This window comes from Eublepharis macularius, chromosome 11 (assembly GCF_028583425.1).
Source record: "Eublepharis macularius isolate TG4126 chromosome 11, MPM_Emac_v1.0, whole genome shotgun sequence".
In the NCBI taxonomy this organism is placed as follows: Eukaryota; Metazoa; Chordata; class Lepidosauria; order Squamata; family Eublepharidae; genus Eublepharis; species Eublepharis macularius.
Window position 1 is genome coordinate 27,304,379 of NC_072800.1, and position 14,251 is coordinate 27,318,629.

At 42.9% G+C, this 14,251-nt stretch overlaps 1 protein-coding gene across 1 annotated transcript in view; it reads right to left on the reverse strand.

The window, feature by feature from the left end:
• BMPER (BMP binding endothelial regulator) overlaps positions 1–14,251 on the reverse strand; it is a 232,045-nt gene that overhangs the window by 166,482 nt on the left and 51,312 nt on the right. The gene's annotated exons all lie outside the window — the stretch shown is intronic.

The window sequence follows — 14,251 nt, forward strand, 5'->3', positions numbered from 1 at the left end:
TGACTGTGTTTGGATGAGCCACATACTTCATCTCCCAAGATCTGTACTTTGTCCAAAAAGTTCCAGATATGAAGAAGTACTTTCTTAAACCACTTAACAGGATATAAATGTCTGCAAGATTCTTCAGAAAACTGCCGGAGTGGTAAACATCTTGCTAAGTTTATTCAGCCAGGTAGAATTCCACCTGCTACTTGACCGAGCACAGAGAGAGTCTCTGGCTCAGAAAGGAGCAATTACTGAATTCCTCACATTCAGAGATATCTATGAAGGGCTTGCTTTGCGTCCTGCTCATTACACCATAATCAAGCATTAAGTCCATTCATGCTATTTATCTTCCAGATGAAGAGGAGAAAATTTCTGGATTAAATCAAGGAAGTGGGAGGGGATACGTCAGGCTTCGTTCCAGCATATTCCTAAAGCACAGCACAGAAGTCCAGACTGCTTACATTGCTACAGTGCTTTACCAATTTGTACCAGCCAGGGATTTGCTTCTAATTTACTGACTATCTCAATAGCATTTCATTACGGCAAAAGAAAAGCCTTTTGAGACCCAAGTATTTATTTATTTGTTTCCCTTTATGAGATAGGGAAGTCACATTATCTACTTTAGTGCAAAGATAACTTCATCTATTTTATGTCTCCTATTGAATTTGCTGTCCACAAAGCATCACACAGTTGTTGGTTCGGGTAGCAGATTCAAAGGGTGGCACCATTTTACTGCCTTTCATTGGCATCTCTTTATGCCGATGGGAGGGATAGCCACCAGTTTAAGATACAAGAGTGTAATTTTGATTTTTTTGCTTCAAGTACAAAAGTCCCAAAGTCCTGAAATGTCTGGCCTTCGGGAGTGAGCTAAAAAGCAAATTATGTCATCTTATGTAAAATCCCTACTCACCCAAAAAAGATTTTAGTAATTAGGGTTGTCTATCTTAGGAAATTCAGAGAGATTTATGGCAATGCCTGTGGATGGGGAAGAAATTTCACCCAGAATCTACGATATACCATAATCTCTGCTTTCTAAAACTGTCGTTTTCTCCAGAGGAATTTATCTCTGTAATCTGGAGATTGGTTATAATTCTGGGAGAACTATAGGCCCCACTCGGAGGTCGGTAACCCTAACATAGGGCATAATTCCCCTCCCCACACCTTTCCTTACCTTTTGTACATGTTGAAAATAATAACAACATAATAATAACATGTGAGGTTGAGAGTTCTGAGAAGCTGTGACTGACCCAAGGTCACCCAGCTGGCTTCAAGAGGAGGAGTGGGGAATCAAACTCAGCTCTCCAGATTAGAGTCTTGCTGCTCTTAACCACTACACCAAACTGGCTCTCCATTAGTAAAGTCCATGGCCTTAACCCAGCTCTAATAATATTCAGCCCGAACCTGGATAACCCAGGTTAACTTGATCTCATCTGATCTCGGCTGCTAAGCGGGGTCAGCCCTGGTTAGTACTTGGATGGAAGACCACCAAGGAAGTCTAGGATTATTACACAGAGGCAGGCAATGGCAAACCACTTCTGCTCATGTCCTGCCTTGAAAACTCCATGGAGTCACCATAAGTTGGTGGCAACTTGATGACTAAAAAAAAAAGTTCAACAGCCGGTGGTTCTGAACGAGAAGGTACGCTGCAGCTCAGTAAAGTGCAGGTGGACCTCAGAAAGGAGACATGCCACATCAGCGGCACATTCATAAGCAGGATCTCCTCTTGGGATCAGGGCACCTCTATTATTTCAGATGCAACGTATTTTTGTGCATTTCCCAGTGAAAGGAACATACTCATATTCTATTTGGACTCTGTCATGTCTGCAAAAAGGTTTTGCAATTTAATACTCTCTTTTTGCATAGGAATCCATGTAAGGTGCCATATATACTAGTTATGCTATATAAAATTAATATTATTAACAACAAAGTGTATATAAGTAACATCTGTACAAGTAGTATATGTATATAACAGCCATCCTGGAGATTACACATGTTCTCTCCCTCACTAATGAATAAACTGTTCACCAACTATCCTAGGGAATTCATTCAAAATAGTCATTTAGATTCTAAGAATTCATCAGGGGGGTTGTTTATTTTAGGTGAAAAGGAATTTTATAAGCAAGACATTTTCTATATTCCCAAGAGAAAAAGAATGCATAGTAACATACTGTACATTGGCCCCATAACCTCCTTTTTCCAACAGCAGGGTTTTTTTTTCTGATTTTCCCCTCATTCATTGCTTTCCCCCCATTTTAAAAAGTTCCTATTGGCATGAAAAATAAACAGCAAAAAGGAAAAAAAACACATTCATGGACATGTTATATTTAATTCTTGATAAATTATTCCTCAGAGGAAATTCCAGACAAACGAATGTAGAAATACAAGAATAGGCCAACAATATCCTCATAAAAAGAATCATCTGTGTTTCGTAAACATTAATATGTTGACCAAGTTGAAAGAACTGCAAATCCTATACATGAAAGACATTAAATGCATTTCACATATTTTTATAACATTACAAAATCACTGACACTGCCAGGCCAAGCCTGAAATTCCGGTCAGTTTTACTTACGCTAAACATGTAGTAATCCTCCTTGAGTAATTATCTAAGGCTAAAGCAGACATAACCCTATGGTTAAAGAATTAAGAAGAGACTGCTCCTATGCAGCCGCTCAATCTCCCCAATCCACCCGTATTCACAATTCATTACCATGTATGCCGCTATGAACCATGGCATCTTTGTCACCCAGAACTTAAGCTTCAGATGTTGATTATAAATGCATCAGAAGACACAAGAAGACTGCCAAATGGAGCTCAAAGCCCCTCTGTTTCATTTGCAACCCTTTCTATTCCTGTATATTGCTATTCCTACTTGTCTTTGTTAAGAACATAAGAAGAGCCTTGCTCAATCAGACCAGTGGTCCAACTATTCCAGCATCCTTTTTCACACAGTGATCACCCAGTTGTCCTAGCAGGCCAACGAACGGCATAGAGGCCAAGTCCTTCCCCAATATTTCCTCCTAATACTGGCATTCAGAGATTTACTGCCTCTGAATATGAGGTTTTCTTTACTCACCATGGCTGGGAGCCATTGATGGAAATCTCCTCCTCAAATCCATCAAACCCCTTTTTAAAGCTATCTGTGATTCTGTTGATTTTGCTAAACATCTGGTCATTCACTTAAAGGATTCAACATTCTATCTATCTGTCTGTCTGTCTGTCTGTCTAGTACTGCTCATACAGCTATTGCCTTAAGCAGAAATTAAAATGGGAAGAACCTTACTTAATATCATTTCTCTGATGTTTATTGCCCCTATATATTTGGCCACAGAAACAGTAACAGAATCATTTGTATCCAATAATAATCATGTCAATAATAATCATGTCCAATAATAATCATGTCCAATAATAATCATGGTAGTTCCGTATTTTTAAGTAGAGGGATGATTAAGCTGGCCCTTAAAGGATACAACATTTTGGTTACTGTTATAGCTTGGGTTTATACTAGAAATTCCCAAACTATTTGTCGTGGTGTGTTCATGTGCCATGAGAAGATGCCCCCATGAGAAGTTAAAGGCTCCCTTGTGTCTCATCCAGCTATCCACAGTGGAAGCTCGCCACTGGAGTTTTGTTTCATGACCACCTTGCTACTTCCTAACAGGAGACTTCTTCAGAACTGTCAGGAGAGGAAGGACCTGGGAAATTATAGGCTCATTAGCTGAAATCAGTGCTTGCTAAATTGTTAGAACTAACAATAAAAGTAGACAAACACTTGCAAACATCTGCAAGGATATAAGATGATGATAGGGAAACAAACGCAAATATTGCCAAACTATAGCTCAAAGCAAACCTTGTTGTTAAAGATGCAAACTGGGCCCAGAGGATAAAGGAAATGGACTGGATATATTCTTGCAATCTATTTCCAAAGAATGCTCTAAAGGTTACCTAATGGATTTTGTCACTGAGGTTAAACAGACTTAGGCCTGATCAGTATCTGGGAGTGAGGCTGTCTAGACTGCTTGGAGGAAAAGGGAGGAATCAAATAATTCCTTGCAACCCTTGCACCGAGTGTTAAGGTACGATGGTCGATGATTAGGGAAGTCAAAGAAAAGAATAATTATGAGTGGATGAATATCAAGATGTATGCCCTGAGCTCTTTGGAGTAAGAAAAGGGTCAAAATGTACTATGTAGCTAAATAAGCTTGGGTGGGCAGGTGGAGACAGACAGACAATGCCATCCTAAGCAGAATTATACTTTTCTAAGAGCTAAGCTACAAGAGACGAATTACACAAGGAGGAGCATGTGAAGGAAGTCACAATGTTAGCCAGGAAGCTGAGTTTTAAAAGAGATTGGAAGGCAGTACCCCCCCCCCTTTAAGGTCACTGACATCCCAAACAAAACTATACCACTGACTTCAGTGGACTTAGAGCCAAGCTACAAGAGCCGAATTACACGAGTAGGAGCACGTGAAGGGAGTCGCAATGTTAGCTGGGAAGCTGAATTTTCAGTGGCTCTAAGTCCACTGAAGTCAGTGGTATAGTTTTGTTTGGGATATCAGTGACCTCAAAAGGGGGGGTACTGGGCAGTTAGTGAAAAGAAACTGCTCATTGTAAAGAAAATCACACCACTCGACATGGGAAAATGACCTGGGATGTAGCACGGCTGAAAAGACTTTACTGGTTATAATGAATCACGGTCTAAATATGAGTCACTCATCTGGCACTGCTGCAAAAAGAGAAAAATACCCTTTAGGGATACATTCACAAAAGCTCTGGTTGTGCTTCACCTGTAGTACTGTGTCTAAGCTTAGTCACCAAAATTCTAAGAACAGCACAAACTAATTAGAAACGATATGAAAGAACTGTAACAAAGATAATAAAGGATCTGTAATAGATAATGTTAGAGGGAAAACCTGTTTGGCTTATTTGAGAAAAAAAGAAGTGGGAAAGTGATCTTTTTTTAATACGCTGGCATAGATGAGGGTGAGAACAATTGTTCTTAAGGGATGAGGAAAGAACACATTGCAGCAATCAGATAATCCAGGCGCCTGAGACTGTGACTCGAGCCAATCTCACTGCTGCTCCAGATTACTTAAACCCATTTCACATAAAGCGGTATATGGGGGCCACTGGAAGCAGAACCATGTGGAGGCTGTTCCATGAGAAAAGCTGTTTCTATGTAACACCTCAGCACATGTACCTTAAAGAAGCTTTGAAGCAAGCCTAAGCAGACCTCCTCAGAAGTAAGTCCCGTGTTATTTAATGGGGCTTATTCCCAGGAAAGTACCTTTAAGAGTGTAGTTCACAGAACAGAAATGGAACACTCACTAGTCAATAGCTTGGCAAGCAAAGGGTTCCAATGCCCGTGGCAGCCCAGTGTGATTTTTAAGGTCAATTTATACCAAGCAGGGCTTTTTTTCAGGGGGAACGCGAGGGAACGGAGTTCCGGAACCTCTTGAAAATGGTCACATGGCCGGTGGCCCCGCCCCCTGATCTCCAGACAGAGGGGAGTTTAGATTGCCCTCCGCGCCACTCAGTGGCGCGGAGGGCAATCTAAACTCCCCTCTGTCTGGAGATCAGGGGGCGGGGCCACCGGCCATGTGACCATTTTCTCCAAGGGCAACCTACTGAGTTTTACCACCTCTTTCCCCTGAAAAAAAGCCCTGAGTTTTTTTTTTTTAAAGACATTTTCATCCATTCCTGCCTAGCATGTAGCCCAGTTAAAATACATGGTCAGATTTGTACCTCTTGCTGTGGGACTTTGAATCGAATCGAATACCTTTATTGGCATAACAGGACATACATGTGCACAGTCAGCAAGGAAACCAAAAAAAAAATCCCTTGCCCCATCACTTAAACCATTCCTCTCCTCTTCGATGCACAACAAAGAAATTTAGCCACAGACTCAATGATCCCAGGGTTATGTGTGGATAGTAAAAGGTATGTCTTACTGTCATCCGATTGACCTTCATGATTTTGAAGCAAAGGTTCTAGATAGAGGACCACCTCTTCCTGTATGTTCCCCAGATACCGCTTCGATCAGCGGATAAATATTTACTGGTGGTCCCCGGCCTTAAGGAAGCCCGCCTCGTTTCAAGCAGGGCCGGGGCCTTTTCAGTCCTGGCCCCAGCCTGGTGGAATGCTCTGTCAATGGAGACCCGGGCCCAGCGGGACATATTATCGTTCCACTGGGCCTGTAAGACAGAGCTGTTCCGCCAGGCATTCGGTGGTTGAAGGGGGCGGTGCCATGTCAGCCTCCCACTTTTGGGGTGGGGGGTTCTCCCCACCATTGCACCTTAATGTATTTGGTTAATTTATTTTATTATTGTTTATTGTACGTTGATTTTAGAATTGTTTTCTTGTTTTTATTGATTTTAACTGTTGTTGACCGCCCAGAGCCCCTGAGGATGGGCAGTTTATAAATCAAAATAATAAATAAATAAATAAAATAAACGGCGCGAATATCACAACACAATAAGCAGTACAGGAGAACATGTTCAGTACTTTCTTTATCCCTCAAGCCACAGGCACAATACCTTGTGGAGTAAGGAATTTTCTTAAACCTCCCATGAAGTACCGCCGAAGGAAGAACATGGCAGCCCAGTGTGATTTTTAAGGCCAATTTATACCGTTGTTGTTGTTGTTGTTGTTGTTGTTGTTGTTGTTGTTGTTGTTGTTGTTGTTGTTGTTGTTGTTGTTGTTGTTGTTGTTTTAAAAAGACATTTTCATCCATTCCTGCCTAGCATGTAGCCCAGTTAAAATACATGGTCAGATCTGTACCTCATGCTGTGAGACTTATGAAGTGCAACCCCAAACTCTGCATGTTCAGAGTGCAAGAAAATGTTTTTCACGACACATTATCTAGACCAAAATGGAACCAGATTCATCCATGATATGCAGTAATGGTAGAATCACTGAGAGTTTCTCTACATGAGACATCTTACACAAGGACGCTCAAGTGAAAGATCTCACACTTGTTCTCCCATTGTGGATACGCCTGCACTGCCGAGAGACAAAGTACACTTGAACCGAAGACCACACAGACAGCAAGTCACTTGAGCGTCTTCATGTAAGGTGTCCTGTGTAGAGAGACTCTTAATGGCAAGCCACAGCAACCCAATTTAGACCCACCTGGGAGTCTGGGCATTCAAAGGATGTCTGGGAAATTTATCTATCTCTTTCAGGGCATGGGACTGAGGACAGGAGGGCACCCATCCAATCCCCTAGTTCTACAAATTCTTGTGGTTGTGAGAACTTTAAAACATTCCTTTTATGTAACAATTTAAAATGCTTGCAATGTTGCATACACACATTCGCACACAAGAAGTGCAAAGCTATCGCATAACACATTTGGAACCTTGTGTTGGATGAGCTCTTCACAAAGAGCTTTATAATCATGAACACCTTTGAAAGGGAAACATCACAATATTGGGTGCTCTCCCTTGGAGAAAAACTGCCAACTCCTTCATATCTAAGGAAATCAACATGGGACTCAGCCTGGGAAAAAAACTATAAACCCCCTCTGATGGAAAATTACCATGGTATTGCTCACCTTTGGAAAAGAGCTGCAACCCCCCTCATACGTAGGGAAACCTGCTATTGCAGATGATTGGACTAGTTAACTGGAGGACCCGTTTCAAGTCTGTGCTTCTATAGTACTAGGGAGAGAGCTTTGCCCTGTGTTCACACTGACATCAATGGGAGGTGCGCACTGGGAACAAGAACAGAGCATGGCTCACAGCTATCATAAACGTACCTTATCCATCTCCAACCCACTAATAACAAACATTTATTCCGAAAGCAAATACATATTTGTTATAGATGGAGACAGACCCAAATTAAAGTGACATATCTCCATCCAACTAAATAAGGAAATGCTGCCAAATCCACTTCTATAACAATCTATGATCTCATGTGTTTTGATTAAATATATCGAATAAACGAGAGAAGGGGGAAAAAGCATTTCCAGTCTCTTGCTACAACTGTAGGAGAAACGAGACCAAAATTCATGCTTTAACTTTTACTTGAGAACTAAGCATGTAGAGGTACCAAAGGACTTCACAGATTGTCTGTATGCCAACAAAGCAACTCTACTCACTACGCTGAGTGCTCAGTTTCTAAAATGAGGCCCAGGGAGGCTTGCAACTCCCAAGAAGTCACATGCTGTGACGGGAAGCCCTTTCTTGTCCTCTTAGATGTGTTGGGGCTAGCAGCAGTTATGCCATGGCATGGAATAATGCAGTCTCCATGTGCTTAAGCAATTCTTCTGGAGTCATTGCTTCACACGCTCTTGCAATTAGCTGAGCCACTGTATTGTAAACGGGTTCCAGGGCTAATATAGGCAAGGGTTCTTTAACAGTACTTTAACAGCTGCTCAACTGGTGTCAGTGGACTTGCGCTGGTGTTCAGAGTTATGCCTTAGAAGATTTTCAATGCAGAGACTAGAAAAAGTAAGGCAGATCTTTGAGCAGTCGTAAACCTACAATTTTTCTTTCTTTCACAGGCAATGATGAAAGAATTGCAGAGTAGCCAAAGCGCAGCTAATGAGAGGGACTTTGAGTGGAGCTTGTAGAATATAACTGATTCAAATTACTTTGGTAAGCACCGCTGTGACTAACTGGAAACATTATTGCTTAAACTTGGGCAATAATTCATCAGCCATGAACACAGTTTGTTGCATCTCTCAGGCACACAATTCATGCTTCCCCCCTCCCTCCATAGGTTGCCAGCCTCCAGGTGGGACCTGGAGATCTTCCAAAATTACAGCTAATATCCAGACAACAAAGACCAACTCTCCTGGAGAAAATGGTTGCTTTGGATGGTAAACTCTATGGTATTATACCGTGCTGAGGTTCCTTCCCTCCCCAAACCTCACCTTTTCCAGGCTCCATCCCCAAATCTCCAGGAACTCCCCAACTCAGAGTTGGCAACCCTTCCAACGAGCTTGATTGAATACTTCCTGGCTTCATCAAGCTCCAATTCACATTGAAGGTGGACAAAGTGAGTGCATACCCAACAGGGATTTAACTGCAGCTTGTTGTACTATGATTGTTAGAATGTAATGGTTAGCCAGAATGGTGCAATGGTTATACAGCTGGACTAGGATCTGGGAAACCCAAGTTTGAATCTCCACCCTGCCATGGAAGCTTGCTGGCTGACCTTGGGCCAGCCACTCGCTCTTGGCATAACCTTCCCCATGAGGCTTGCCAGGTGCCCACTGGTAGTGAGCAAACTCCCAGCAATTTGCCTCTCTTCCCAGCAATTGCTGGTGATTGGTGGGAGGAGGCAGGCTGCTCGCAGATCACCCATTATCAAAAAAGCAGCCTGGGCATATGACTGCGCATATGCTCCTGCACGATGACGTTGGTGCCAGCATCATGCAAAGCATGATTCGTTAAGAATTGGCCCCAAACAGCATTTCTGCTGTGTTTGAAGCCGATTCTTAAGCAATCAGCCTTTGCGGCATGCAGCTACTTCTGGTGTAACCAGAAGTGACATCATTGTGTGGGAGTGTGTGCGTGTTGGTGCACTCTCACAAAGAGAGAAAGGGTCAGTATTCCCCATGACCCCGTACACCCCCCCCCCCGCCGGTTGCCAGGAGGGACCTGGCAACCCTTCTGACAGGGTTGTTGTTGAGAGAGAAAGGGGAAATGATCAGGTAACCCGCTTTGGGTTTCCACTGGGGAGAAAAGCAAGGTATAAATATCTAAGTAAATAAACTGTATATAGATATTTTTAATAGTTTCAGTGCAATTTCAGTTTGTCATCGTAAAATATCTTCTTTCTTACATCTGGAATTGTATATTGGTGAATCCGGGTTGCTCTAACATTCATAAAACCCTCTGGGAAAAGAGGAGGTGGAACTCAGTGGGTTGCCCTCAGAGAAAATGGTCACACAGCTGGTGGACCCCCGCCCCCGATCGGGGGGGACCAGCTGTGTGACCATTTTCAAGAGGTTCTAGAACTCCGTTCCACTGTGTTCCAGCTGAAAAAAAGCCCTGATAAAACCAAAGCTGCTTTTTAGAGAGCATAAACTGATCAGCTACCAAGTGCTTTTATTCATCCAGGAAAATATATATCCATCACATTTGCTTTGTCAGAATTATAGCATATTTTGTTTTCCCAGTATTATGTTTTTTCCAGTACATCAGTACTATGTTTGCATTGGATTTTGGGTTCAGGACTGCCTGTCAAGGGGTCTTTCTCACTACCTTCTCCTCAAGTTACTCCCTTCATATTTGGAGTGTTTTTTCCTAGCCTCCTAAAGAGTTCTACAAAGATTTAGCATGTACTAACTTATTCTCATTGTTTTTCTTTCTAAAAGATGGTTTCTTGCTTGTTTTAAATTCAAAATGTCGTGCACATGAATCTTCCGATTTAGAACTAAAATGCATCTGCCTCGCAGAAGGCTAAAGTACAGGGCTTCCTGTTGAAGTAGCTGTTCAGGAGATGACAAAAGTAACTATGAAAGATGTCAGCAGGAGCCAAGCTGTTCCACTGAGAGCCGCTTCGTTTTTCTTCACTCGGTGATTGCCTGTAATGCCTAAAACACTTGCCCCACAGATGAGTGTCAGTGCATTACGAATCTCTGCAGTCTGATGCCGATTTGTGTGGTGAGTCGCTGCAAGTGTAGCATCTGATCATAGCATGCATGCTGTCTCCTGCATTGCAGGCTTAGAGGCCGCTGCTGGAGCCCCATTAAGTACAATTAAGAGACTAAGACCAGACTATGGGCTTAGATGCTCCCACCCTGTAGCCCCCTCCCTTCTCACCTTACTTGTAGTTAAAGGGTACATTTGCACAGATGTACACTGTGGTTAAGACTGATCAGGTATCGAAGTCTGTTTTGAAAATCCAGGTTAACAGGGAACACGGCTGGCTTAACCAAAGGTTGATGGTGGTGTGAGCACAGTACTTATTCATAATAAGGTGAGAGGGGGAAGAAAGACTTAGGCAAAAGTCTGCAGATCCACATGTTAGAGAAAGCAAGCATTATGTAGGGTTGCTTGAACTCCTGCCACTTAGGTTCACATCCTCTGTGTCAGTCACAAACTGTTTCCTTGTTTGTCACCATCACGTTTGTGGCTTTGGGGCAAGCTGCTTCACCCTCTTCTTTCCTAACAGTGCAGTACAGCGCATTCAGCTTTTTGTGCATGCATGTTTTCACACATCCCTATTGAGTCCTGTTCCCCACCCCTTGCTGTACATGGCTCTAATTGGTAGGACAATGTTTAAATGGGGTGCTTCCCACACACACCACCAGAGGGCTTTTCCAAGCTTTTTTTCTGAGCTGGTAATTGCTACTGCATTAATGCACAGCAAAGTAGTCACAGTATATTGCATCTACTAGTTCCCAGTTTTTTCGTTAAAAGGTAGGTTTCTAGCTCTTTTCTTCAGGAGATATAATGGCCCTTAGCAGTACACAACAAAAAAGGCTACAGAATTACTTTTGATTTTAAAGTGAAAGATGGGAATTCAGAAAAGGAAGTAGATTGTGGCAATAGATTGTTATAACATTATTGCACATTTGAGTAATAGCAATTGTCAATTATAATACTAACAGTCCAGAGGAGTTAGCTGTGTTAGTCTGTAGTAGCAAAATAGAAAACAGCCCAGTGGCACCTTTAAGACTAACCAACTTTACGGTAGCATAAGCTTTCAAGAACCACAGTTCTCTTCGTCAGCATCTGACAGTGTGCTTATATACTGTTCTTCTGGACAAGGATGCTAGCCTAAAAAAACTCCCTGTGGCAAGTCATTCTCATCCCTGCTATAACATAACATTCAAGTTCTTCAGTGTTGAACCAAACAGACTTGATTATGAGCTCAATTCTGATCATCACAGTTGAACAAGGAAAGAGTTCAAATGTCATATATGTTCAAAGTGAAACCCACAGCATCCCTAGCTTTATGCCAGCACTGGCCCATTAAGCTCACATCAATATAAGAGACAGCACATATAGCTATTGCTGCCACAAACACACTGGCCTAAAAAGTCTTCCCATGGCAAATCATTTCCATCCTTGCCAGAAGACTGGAGGAGGACCAATGTCACCCCAATCTTCAAGAAAGGGGAAAAGGACGATCCTGGAACTACAGGCCAGTCGGTCTCACCTTTGTCCCAGGGAAGATACTGGAGCAGATATTAAAAACATCAATCTGCAAACATCTGATGGACAATATTGTGATGCAAGGAAGTCAGCATGGATTTGTCCTCAACAGGACCTGTCAGACAAACCTCATCTCCTTCTATGATCGAGTAACAGGTTAACTGGACCATGGGAATGCTGTTGATGCAGTTTATCTGGTTTCTGTAAAGCTGTTGACAAGGTTCTTCATGCTGTTCTGATGGGTAAACTGGAGGACTGTGGACTGGACTCTAGGACGGTTAGAGGGACAGGGAACTGGCTGGATAACCACATCTAAAGGGTAGTTTTCAATGGTATCACGTCTGATTGGAAGGTGGTGGGCCCAGTGCTTTTCAATATTTTTATAAATGATCTGGATGAGGGTGTGAAGGGATTCCTCATTACATTTGCAGACGACACCAAACTGGGAGGAGTAGCAAACACCCTTGAAGACAGGGATAGAATGCAACGAGATCTGAACACACTGGGAAAGTGGGTAGATTTGAGTAAGAAGCGATTTAACATAGATAAGTGCCAGGTGTTCCACCTGGGTAACAAAAATGCAAAGCACACATACTGGATGAGGGATACACTTCTGGGTAGCAGAGTGTATAAACAAGATCTTGGGATACGAGTGGATGGGAAGCAAAATATGAGCAGTCAGAGTGATGCAGCAGCAAAAAAGGCAAATGCAGTCTTGGGGTGTATCAACAAAGGAATATCAACCACATCACAGGATGTCATTGTCCCACTATATACCATGTTGGTCATGCCCCACCTGGAGGATTGTGTACAGTTCTGGAGGCCTCACTTCAAAAAAGGATGTGGACAAATTGGAACGGGTGCAGAGGAGAGCAACCAGGATGATCAGGGGCATCGAGACCAAGCCCTACGAGGAAAGACTGAGGGATGTGGGAATGTTCAGTTGGGGAAGAGGAGGTTGAGGGGAGTCATGACTGCTCTCTAAGTATTTAAAAGGCTGTCACTTAGAGGAGGGAAGCTGTTCCTGTTGACAACAGAGGACAGGACTTGAAACAATGGGTTTAAACTACAGGAGAGAAGGTACCAGCTGAACATTAGGAAAAACGTTTTCATGTTAAGAGTAATTAAGCAGTGGAATTGGCTGCCTAGGGATGTGATGGGTTCCCCTTCATCAGCAGTCTTCAAGAAGTGGCTGGATGAATACTTGTTGGGGATGCTTTAGGCTGTTCCTGCACTGGGCAGGGGTTTAGACTAAATCGTCTGTAAGGCCCCTTCCAACTCTATGATTCTATGATCTACAGCTACTCATGAATCAGCATCAGTCCGTAGAGACTCGCAATTTAATGACAATCAGCTGCGCAGCAAGCACTTTAAACATTACATATCCATTCGTGTCACCACACCTGCAACAGTTGTCAGGCGGTGTGGAGACTCATCGTGCGCTGACACTTCTCTCTGGGGTAAGGACTTATAAAAATTACAGCAAGAAAGGGAGGTGAATTTTGAGAACAGTTAAGAGAAAACCCCAGTGGTACAAGAGAGGTTTTCCCTGACGCAGCTCAAGATGGAGCCGTTTGTATTCAGCAGGCCTCCTGGGACCTTCATGTGGACTCAGAAAACTAGCTCAAGGTGAAAAGAGGAAAAGAACAGGGAAACCAAACATGTGTGTGTGGGGGGGGGGGAGTTCTTACTGAAGGAGCAGCTTGGGTTCCTGACTGAAATTTATTTTATTTTACTTCATTTATACCCCACTTGTTTCCCCTACAGGGACACAAAGCACCTGACAACATTCTCCCCCCTTCTCCATTTTACCCTCACAACAACTCCGTGGCATAGGTCCGGCTGAGACAACACCCAATATGCTTTATGGCAGCGTAGGGATTCTAACCTGGTCCTTCCAATCTCAGTCCAACACTCTAATCATTACACTACGCTGGCTCTTGGTGGGAGGGGAAACATCATAATCTCGAAGAATCCCTTTAGGAATGATCAAGTGCTCCTGCTCACCTTTTACTCTGCTTTTCTGTCAGGAATAAAAGCCTGGCCTCCTCTGAAACACAACAGAGGCACTGCTCTTTTAAAAAAAAAAAATCGAGTTCTACTGAGGGCGAAGCTACAAGTGACGCCTGACACAGGTTGGACACTTGTCAGCTTCC